Here is an 11736-nt window from a genome sequence, read left to right as displayed (position 1 = left end):
AGTCCGGGAAGTGGGTCGAGTGGATCATTCTGGCTAGGAGGCTCTTCTGAATACTGCAGCCAATGGCTTGCCGGCCCTCATGCTCTCTTCTGCCTTTTCCAAAATTCGTTGGCTGGGAAATGACCTTAAATGCCTTCCCTCAGAGGAAAGCAACCCTGGGGAAGGCTTCTGAAGTGACAGCCAGGCTTTTAAGCTGCACCCCAAGGCGATCGCCTGGTTCTCCCGTCATGGTCCTGGTATTTCTGCCCCAGGGGCATGTCTCTTCTGGGACTGAAGGTTCCTGGTCGATCGGAGAACGCCTTGTGGGTCCTCCACAAGGCGGTTGAAATTACCATGTGTCCTGTGGGCAGGAAAAGGAAATTCAGATGAAAGGCTGGATAGTTAGAATTGTGGTTTGGGCCTGAGTGCCCCTTCCCAGAGAGGGCTGACCAATCACCCCTGTCCACCTAGGGAGACAGTCTGTATCCATGTTCATTTTATTTTTCACTTCATTTTAATGGTTTTCCAAATAACACATAGTTAATGTGGAAATTGTGAAAAAATATTTATGTAAGGCCTCTATTAAATATTGGTTGGATGAAGAATGTAATGAAGCATGGGGGGAGGGAAATTGCCTTTAGTCCCATTACACAGAAGCCACTATTGATAACTGCCATATCTCCTTCCTATTGTCTAAGCCTTTTGAAGTGTAATGCCAATCTGCTTTCCTCAGCTAGCATTCTGGTATAAGCAGGCTCCATGCCATTATGTCCTATAGCCCCAACGGGTAGGATATAGGACTAAGATATAGGAATAAAAGCCAGAAAATCTAAGTTCCAGTTGCAGTTTGGCAACTAGCTTGTTATGTGACCTTCAGAAGATCACGTCTTCTGTGTTTCCATTCTCATTAAAATAATGAAACTGAACCAGAGATTTGCAAACTCTATAGAACCTCAGGGGCCACCTCTGTTCCAAACAAAAACAAAATTGTTTTCCAAGGGTTGGAAAACATCTGTTCAAGGTGATCTATTAGGACAAATCTGGCTTCAGCATCCTGTAGATGGTTGTCCTCTTCCCCAGGCCACCTTGGCTCTGGTAGCTCCCCTGCTCCTCTGATATGTCTGAGCCCTAAGTCTGTAGTCTTGACCCAAGCCCTAAAGAAGACATTTTTACCTCAAGCAGCTTCTTAATAATCTGGGCCTGTCGTCACTAAAAACCCCTTGGTCTGTGGCCCTTCAAAGTATTGATTCCACCATTGCTTCCTGTCCCCTTCCAGGGCCCAACCCCTCTTGCATTCCCTGAAGTTCTGAGCCTTTTGTCTATCATCTCATTCGGATCATTGATGAAACTGTGGCTCACTCTCCTGCTCCCAACCATGGGCCTGCACTACAGATTTTGCAGAATGCTTTTGAATCCATTGTTTTATTAGTCCTCTCCAAGGTTAGGGAGGAAGACTGAGCAGCTATGACTTTATCTGCTTGGAGGTTAATTAAACCAAGGCCCATGATGTTAAATGACATGGCCACAGTCTCAAGGCTTGTTCTAGGACCTGAGCCTTCTGGTTTCCCTTCCAGATCTTTTCCCACTTCTCCATAATCCTGAGCAACCCTCGATCACTTTGTTTTTAGGATTACTTCCATGCAGGATCATGCAGACCCATGGTCCTCCAGTAACAAGTGCCTCACATGCCTAAGCCCACCTGCCATCATTTGCAGATGGGATTGTGGGGCCTGATAACAGGCAAGGTGAGGAAGAGGACATCTGCATTCACACTCTCTGAGAACTGCAAGGTCATGGAGAAACCATGCCACCTAGGCTAGCAAAGTACTTTCTCATACGTTAGCTCATGTGAGCTTGGGCAGCTGTGATGTCTTTCTATTAGAGTCTTTGTGCTTCTGGTTATCTTTCCATCAATGTGACTTTGAAATGCATCAAAACCCACTTTAGCTTGCTCCTTGAAGTATTTATAATTCACGTCAAGACAGACTTCTGACGAGAGCATTGAACCTGACTTCATGCCAGGTTCTGCCCTATGCTAATGCTTTACAGGTGGTGTCCCCTTTAATCTGGCTACAAACTTACTAGGTAGGGGTATTACCTTAATTTTAAGATGAAGAAACAGGCTTGGAGAAGTTCAATGGCTGACCAAGCAGGGGACCCCAGAGCTCAGATGCTCCCCATTCCACCAGATCCTTTCTGGCTGGGCCCTCCTGGAAAGCTTCTCCTGTAACCATGAACTGCTGCTTCCTCATTACAGGCCTGCATTGTCTAATTGTCCAGTCACAGCAGATGACGGACTAAGAAAGACTGATCCAACAGCTTGTCTCATAAGTGTCCTTGATGTGTTTGTTCCCTGTCAGGAGTTGCCTCATTGCCTTCTGCCAGCCTTTAGTTTCCTACATGCATTCTACAAGCTTGGAGTAGACCGCTGTGCTCAGAAGTGGGCATGAAGGTCTGACTGTACCTTGACTTGGGTGGCATATCCTACCTCAGCAGGATTTCTTCATAACTGTCCTCTGTCCTAGGACGATGTGCCTCACATCCAGAGGCAAGTGGCTCAATGTCCCATCCACTGCAGTCTTTCTCTTTCTGGGAATTCTTTCCTGCTGAATCCTGTTTGCTATTTCCTTCTTTTTTAGCATACCGTTCTTGTGATCAAAAGGCAACATAGCATGGCACTTAAGAGCAAAGGCTGCACTTCCCAAGTTTTAGAATGCTGGCTCTGTCACTTACAAGTCATGTGACCTCAAGCAAGTCACTTTACTTCTCTGTGCCTCAATGACCTCATTTGTAAAATGGATATGACAATAATAGAACCTACCTCACGGGGTTGCTACAAAGATTGATTATATAAGTACCTTGGTACATCTATCAATGTTTGCTATTCTTAGACAAATAAATAAAAACAAAACAATGCAAAGCAAGCTCCTGCCTCCTCCCCCTCTAGTTCCAATCAGATACCCTCTGCATGCCCAGGGGAGGACCTTGTCCTGGACCCACAGGGTGAGTTTCACCAAGAACCACCCTCTTGACTGGGTATGGATCCACAACCACCATCACAAAGCTTGACCTCCTGTACTCAGAGAGTCTTCTGTTTCTTTGGGGGGAAAGAAGAGAATATACTGCTGGGCACAGTGGTACACACCTGTAATCCCAGAAGCTTGGGAGGCAGAGGGCAAGAGGGTCACAAGTTCAAAACAAGTCCCAGCAACTTAGCAAGATCCAAGCAACTTAGTAAGACCCTGTCTCAAACTTTTTAAAAATGGCTGGGTGTATGACTCAGTGGTTAAGCACGCCTGGGTTCAATAGGTACTGGCAAAGTGGCCTTGAGAATATGTCTACGCTATCCTGAGACTTAGTTTTCTCTAAATCTATCTTCATTTTATCTAAAATAATTCTTACTTTCTATGGTTATTGTGTGGACTATTACCTGAGGAAAGAGGTTTTCCTGTAACAGCAACTAGCAGCATCATGATTAATACCCAAATTGCATTTGATCTTTTTTTAATATATTTTTAATTGTAGATGGATACAATACCTTTATTTTTTATTTATTTATTTATTCATTCATTCATTCATTTTTATATGGTGCTGAGGATGGAACCCAGTGCCTCACATATGCTAGGCAGGCACTCTACCACTGAGCTATAACCCAAGCCCTGCATTTGATCTTTACAACAATCTTCTGAGGTAGACATTGTTATATTGCTATTTCCCCTATTTGTATATGAGAAAACCGTGGTGCAGAGGAGATAAGTAGTTTTTTAAAGTTACACAGTGAGGAAAGGCAGTGCACTATCTGAGCCCAGCCTGATTCCATATCTCTTAACCACCATGGATATGAAAGAACTGTGTGTGCTAAGACTGCCTAGCAGTAACAATAAAAAGGGCAAATACTTATTGAACATTTATATGCCAAGAACTATTCAAAGAGCTTTACATTCATTTAGCCTTTACAACCCTCTGGAATTGGTTCTAGTATTATTTCCATTCTATAGATGAGGGAAATTGATGGACAAAATGTTAAATAACTTGCTTAGGATCACAGAAATACCTAGTGGTAGAGATGCTGTTCAAACCCTGGTGGTCCAGCTTTTACTCCCTCCCCCACCCCTTATTCCCTTGATCATCATCACATTCATGGAGGAATATGCAGATTTTGAGAGGTCCAGGAAGGTGCAGGTCAAAATGCTCAAACCCAGCTCAACCCCAGCACAGACACCCATTTCCAGCACTTATGATGAGCTCCAGACAAAAAAACAAAGTGATCAATGCATTTTAGTGGACTTTGTGGTCTGAGGAATTGTGACCCTTACATATATCACCAACAACACGGTGGAGTAGGGATCTCAGAGGAATGTAGCTTCAAATCCCATCTCAGCTTATTCCATGTGGGACTGAGAAGGCTAGTTACTCTCTCTGAGTCTCAGTGATCTTACTGTAAAATAGAAATGCCAATTAGACCCTTCTCCTTTGTTTATTTTGATTCCAGCACAGAAGGTTACTCCATGACTGTCATTGCCCCCAACATCGATCAGCCCAAAAGCAGGGTTCTGCCCTGCAAGCTCATACAATTTCCCATCAGTCTGATTCTCCAATTCTGCATCCTGATTCTTCCTTTATGAGCCAGAGAAGCTCTTGCTTGGATTTCCTTACTTCTTTGAGATTGAAGGAAGAAGAAGTAGCTAAAGGAGTCTGGAAGCCCAGGCCCGCAGCATTGGGTTCTTCTTTCTGGAAGAGGAGGCCAAGTTGCTTAGCAACACAGCAAGAGTTGTCAGGGAGGCTCCAGGCAGTGTTGTTCTTTTTTATCCTGCAGCAGGGAGAGATCTGGGGCATGCTGGGTAGTGAGATGAATGAGGAAAGAAGGGAAGGGTCCCAGGCTCTTATGGTAGCCTCTAGGATTCATCCTCTTCTCTGTGATCATTCTCCAGTCCCTTTCTCCTTTCCCCTTGGTTTTCCACTTTGGACACATGGTTCTTGTGTCTGTCCTGTGCACACATCTGTTCTATGGTCACATCTGTGACCATGCACCTAAGAACCAGACTTAGAATCAGCTTGTATTTATTCTGTGCTCTACAGCTTACAAAGCTCATCCATAGACATGATTTCACCTGATATTTATGACAGCCTCTTTAATAGTGTTTATTACATTTGGCACTTCATATCTGTGGACTCCACATCTGTGGAATCAACCAACCATGGATCAAAAATATTTGAAAAAAAAAAAAAAGCTAGATGAGTGGTACATGCCTGTAATCCTGACTACCTGGGAGGCTGAGCAGGAGGGTTGTAAGTTTGATTTGATCCACGTAGATCAGTGGCAGAGCACTTGCCTAGCATGGATTTAGTTTCAGTACTGAAAAAAAAAAAAATTCTTGAAAAAAAATTGTGTCTATAATGAACATATACAGACTTTTTCTTGTTGTCATTCCCTAATCACTACAGTACAGCAACTATTTACACAGTATTTACATTGTATTGGGTATTAGAAGTGGGTGCTTATCAATGGGTGAATGGATAAAGAAAATGTGGTATATATACAAAATGGAGTTTTATTCAGCCATAAAGAAGACTAAAACTATGCCATTTTCAGGAAAATGGATGGTACTTGAGAACATTATGTTAAGTGAAATAAGCCAAACTCAGAAAGCCAAGGGTCACATGTTTTCTCTTATATATGGAAGCTAGAGAGGAAAAAAAAAAAGAAAGGTGGCGGTTAGGGAATCTCAAAAAAAAAACAAAGGGAAATCAGTAGAGGAAAGGGATCAGGGGGTGGGAGGTGGGGAAGGAGAAGGGGAGTGCTGGGGGTGATACTGGCCAAATTATATTGTTAAAAGGTGTGCATATACAAATATATAACAAAAATCCCACCACTATGTACAACTATAATGCACCAATAAAAAATATGAGAAAAAAGAAAAAAGAACAAAAAGAAGTAATCTAGAGATGATTTAAAATATATTGGAGGCTGGGTGTGAGGGTTCACGCCTGTAATCTGAACAACTTGAGAGTCTGAGTCAGGAGGATTGCAAGTTTAAGGCTAGCCTCAGTGACTAAGTGAGATGCTGCCTCAAAAATAAAATAAAAAATCTGGGCACGGTGGTGCATGCCAGTAATCCCAGCATCTGAGGCAGGAGGACTGCAAGTTCAAAGCCAGCCTCAGCAATTTAGTGAAGCCCTAATCAACTTAGCAAGACCCTGACTCAAAATATAAAAAGGGCTGGAGATGTTGCTCAGTGGTTAAGCACGCCTGGGTTCAATCCCCAGCACCAAAAAATAAAATTAAATAAAAAGGTCTAAAGATGTAGGTCAGTGGTAGAACACCCTGGATTCAATCCCTAGTACCACAAAAATAATAAAAATAAAGTATATGGGAGGATATATGGAGTTTACATGTGAATACTATATTACTTCATATAAGTGATTTGAGTATCTGCTGATTTTGTTATCCCAAGCAGAGTCCTACAGTCAACCCCACTTGGATATTGAGGGATACTTTCATTCCTAGATGACAGATGAGGAAAACAATTTCTTCCCAAGGTCCCACAGTGAAAAAATAGATTTGTCCTAAAGCTCAGGTTTTCCCACCACGCCCTTCAGTATGGATGTTAGTTCAGGCAACAGCACACACATGTGTACACACCATTCTTAGGGCCGAGATACACCAAGATGTACTTCTCCTGCTCCTGGTCACAAAGTAGGCGGGTTGAGAAGGCAGGACTCCACTGTTCTTCCTTGCTAGTCCCAACCAGCCTACGGAGATCCCTGGAGTGAGGAGTCCCAGGAGAGGCCTGGCTTGCTGACTCAATGGCTCAGACTCAGGAATATTGCTGCGCTGGACCAGACTGTCAAAGTACCTACATAGCAGCAGCTGGAGGAAGTCCCCTGGCTGGCATTCCAAAGAGACACATGGGTCCCACTGGGACGCAGGCCTGGCAGCAAGGAGTAAACACATGTCATCCAGGTCGCAGGAGAACCCAAGGGAGGCCCAGGCCTCCAGAGTCCCCTGCTGGCTCAGGGGCAAGCAGAGCTGGACAGAGATCCCAGGGCCCCATTCAGGAATCTGTCTCTGTCCCTTAGGCTCCTGTCAATATTTATTTGTTTATCGTGGTTCTGGGATCAAACTCAGGGCCTCACACATGGGAGGCAAGTGCTCTACCACTGAGCTACCTTAAGCCCCCACGTCAATATTTATTAATAGTGCTGACTAGCATAGCAACATTTGTCAACATCAACAGTCATGTTGTTATTCCTCTCATAGTCATTTGATTGACACAACAAACCTGAGAACCTTTTTCTATCTGATAGATGAGAACACTGAAATTCAGAGAGATTGAATAACTATAAGATCAACAGATAGTAAATGGCAGAAGAGAGACTCGAACTTCTGATTGATAGTCTTGTTGTGTGTATCACATCACACTTTCTAAATGTCATGGGGAAGAAAGGAGTCCCAGGGGTCATTCGGTCACCACCTTCTATATCCCTAAATTGCACAGGATCACATAGTCTGATATGGTTCAGTTGGTGTTCTACTAAGCATAGGTGGTTTGAATAATTATTTTTATTCAAGTTTTGTCAATTTCCTTAAAATTATTTGAGATGATTTACTATATGGCAATGCACACAAAACAGAATATTTAATTTAAAAGACAAACACAAAAGCAGTTGGTGAAATATAAAAGCAGTCCCATAAAAGTTAGGGACAAGTAACGATGTCTTTTTGATTCCTCTTAATCTTTTTATTACTGCTACTATTGAGCACAGTACAGGACATGGTAGTTAATGAAATAAGACAAGAAAAGTTACATACTATGTGTAAATATCAGAGAGGAAGATGTTCAAATATCCTTGTTTGCAGACAATAAACTACCTGCCTAGAAAATGCAAGAGATTCAACTGGAAAATAATTATAACTAATAGAATTCCAGCAAGGAATTCAACATGGTTAAATCTGTGGTTCTCCTATTACCCTGTACAAAGAAGAAAAAGAATTGGGAATAAGAGATTTATAACAGCAATAAAAATTTGATCCCAGATCGACCTAATGAAAAACATCTAAATGAAGAAAACCATAAATCTTCACTAAGGAACATAAAAGAAGACATGAATAAATGGAGAGACTGAGCATGTTCCTGGGTGGAATGACTCAATATTGCAAAATTGTCAAATCTCTCCAAATTGATCTATAAAAGTGAAGCAGTCCCAGTCCAATTCCCAGAGAAATTTTATGGAACTTGACAGGGTAGGTTCTAAAGTTCTTCTGGACTATGTTTAAAAACAGACAAGACAATTTTAGCAAAAGAACAATAAGCATACTGCAAAACTAGTTATTAAAGGTGTGGTTTGGCACAGCAATAGTCAGGTAGACCAATGGAACAGAGCAGAGCCTTGAAACAAATCCATGTATGGGTGTGAATTTCATAAATAATAAGATGACATTTGCTGGGGAAAAGACTGTTCAAAGGCTGAACAGCTTGCTATTAATTTTGGCAAAATAGTTTTATCTCTACATCTCAAGACATACAAAAATAAATTCCAAGATAGATTAAAGAGTGAAACAAATATACTATAAAAGTTCAGAATAAAATTCAAATCCACTTTGCACGCCAAAAAATCAACTCCCAAGCCCAACATAAAACAAGAACATCTAGAAAAATAGGAAAATAATTATCTAGAAGGAGTTAGCTACCACAGTCATGTCCTAAAGATACATATTCAGTTGTACACTTATTGGCAACTGAAGATAAACATGAACACTGTCGTTTTTCTAAAGTTATTTATTCATTGCCATAAGTAGATAAATGGGGAAAAACCCAATGCATGGATGATTATCATAACATTGTTTATAAGAACTCGGATGCCACCTGAATTAACACCTACTCTCCTTTATGGAGAACCTACTACATATTAGGCACTTTGCTCATTCTTCTTATTGAAAAAATATGAACAAATTCATGTGAAAAGTTTCCCTAGTTTTATTATTTGAATAAGGGACAACGGATTTTCTGTGGCACATATGAAAAAGACCGAGACGTGCTCTGGATGGATCCTTTAAGAACATGAACCAGTGGGCACTGACACTGTGTCTGTGTGCACGCACCATACGTGTGCTGTGTGGATGTAACACATGTTTGCTCGTCTAGATAGGGGCCTGGCCTCCAGCAAAGGACATTCTTAAACCATTCAGATTTGGAAACAGCTTAGAGGAGAGAAAAACAGACTCTGAAGATGTGTGGGAGAGGAGGGAACAGTGCTCTAGATGTGTTTCTCCTTTTCCAGACACTACCCAGACTCACTCTTCCTCTTCCTCCCCCTCCCTCTCTCCTTCCTTCTCTCTTCTCCATGTTCTTTTCCTTCCTCTCTCTTTCCCTTCTTTCCTTCCTTCCTTCCTTCCTTGTCTTTTTCTGTTTCAATCTAGCAGTGAGGCTGGAAGAGTTGAACTCATTAGGAAGGAGATGGCTGTTAAGTCAAGATCTGAGTGTTGTTTAAAGATACCTCTCTCCCTCTGCCCCCCCTTTCTCACACACACACACACACACACACACACACACACACACACACACACACAGGAAAGAGAGATAGAGACAGAGAGAAGTATCTTTGAAGGCTGGATATAGTTTGTGATAGAGTACTTGCCTAGCTTGTTCCAGGCCCTCAGTTTGATCTCAAGTACTAAAAACTGAAAATAAAATAAGAAACGGGATCATATTATAATGTTTTTAACCTACTATTTTCACTTTGCCACAGTCATTAGTTATATCAACAAATCTATACTGATGTATAATTTTAATGATTCATAATATCCCAAAGATATTACCACAACTTACTTAATCTCCTGCTGATGTTCATTCATGTTGTAGTCATTTTTTTATGATTATAAACAATGTTATGCTGGGTGTGGTGGTGCACACCTGTCATCCCAGCAATTTAGAAGGCTGAGTCAGGAGGAATGCAAATTTGAGGCCAGCCTCAGTATTTTACAGAGGCCCTAAGCAACTTGGCAGGACTCTGTCTCAAAGTAAAAAATAAAAAGGGCTGGGGATGTAGCTCAGTGACAAAATGCTCCTGAATCAATCCCTAGTACCATAAAAAAAAGTTATCATCATAAGCATCCATGTCAGGTCTTTCCCACTTTGTTGTTTATGACTGATTTCTTGAAATGTGGTAGCTAAAAAACATGCTGCCTCACACTTTGGCTCAAAGTCTTCCCAAAAGACCAAACTAGCACGTTCATCTCCGCATGCTTTTCCCACAGTTGGAATTTCCATTGTAATGATCTTTGTCATTATAAGAGATGCAATATCACATTTGCTGTTTGACTTGAATTTCTCTGGTCAATAGTGAAGATAAATATCTTTTCACGTGCTTATTTATTAATCACATTTATTTTTGTGAATTATCTCTTCATAGTGTTATTTATTTTTTCTATTGAAAAGTATACTGTGCTGCAAATACATTCTCTCCATTTGTCATTAGTCCTTCAACCTCATTTTTATTGAGAGGATACAAAATAAATAAGTAACAGAAATTATCAGGTGGGGGCCAAATGCTAAGAAGAAAATAAATCAATTATGTGATGAAGAGCAATTTTTTTTCATTTTTGACTTTCAAAAGTTTAAATGAGCTGGGTGTAGGGTACACACCTTTAATCCCAGCGACTAGGGAGGTTGGGATTACAAATTTGAGGCCAGCCTCAGTAATTTAGCAAGATCTTCAGTCACTTAGTGAGATCCTGTCTCAAAATGAAAAATAAGGACTGGGAATGAATGTAGCTCAGTAGGTTCAATTCCTAGTACCAGCCCCACCACTAAAAAAAAAGTTCAAATGGAATCAGATGACTCAATCTTTTCCTCTAAAGCCTCTCTACCTCTAAAAAGATGTTCTCCACCCACCCCAAGATGCAAAAATAATAGTAATAAGCAACTTATAGTTTCTTCAGGTTTTTAATCTAATATGTATGATCATATATTATTATTTTCTAACTACACAAACGATAAAATAATTTATTTTATTGTAAAAAATCAAACTCTACAAATAAAGTGATAGTCCTCCAGACAACATCAATCCCAGTCCCTTCCCAGAAATCACTTGTCCATAGTGATTTGGCCAGGCACAGTGGCGCACCCCATAATCCCAGCTACTCAGGAAGCTGAGACAGGAGGTTCATAAATTCCATGCCAGCCTAGGAAATTTAGTAAGAACCTGTCTCAAAATAAAATTTTAAGAAAGTTCGGGGGCCAGGTGTTGAGGTACACACCTGTATTCCCAGACTGAGGCAGGAAGATCACAAGTTTGAGGCCAGCCTTGGCAACTTAGCAAGACCCTGTGTCAAGATAAAAATAAATAAATAAAAAGGACTTGGAACATAGCTCAGAGGTAGAGGGCCTGCAATGCATCTCTTTCTCAAGACACATGCACAGAAATTTTGTTTTGCTTTTGCATAATGATGTTGCACCATATGTATTGCTATACAACTTTTAATTTAGTTACATGTTTTGGAGCTTTTTCCTATCATTAACACCTCCCCTCCTCTCTTTTACTGAATATTGGAGTATTTGGTAAATTGGATGTATCAAATTATCAAAAAGTATTTAACTCCTCCTACTCATGAATATTTAGGTTGATTTCAATTTTTACTTTCCAAACAATAATACAGTAAAAAAAATCATTTCATGTCTTTTTGTGCACTTATTCAAGTATTTCTCTAGGATCAACACTAGATGTTAGAATTCCTGAGTACAAAGGTATGTGCAT

The sequence above is a fragment of the Sciurus vulgaris genome, assembly GCF_902686455.1.
Source record: "Sciurus vulgaris genome assembly, chromosome: 3".
Lineage (NCBI taxonomy): Eukaryota > Metazoa > Chordata > Mammalia > Rodentia > Sciuridae > Sciurus > Sciurus vulgaris.
This window is presented reverse-complemented; position numbering follows the sequence as displayed.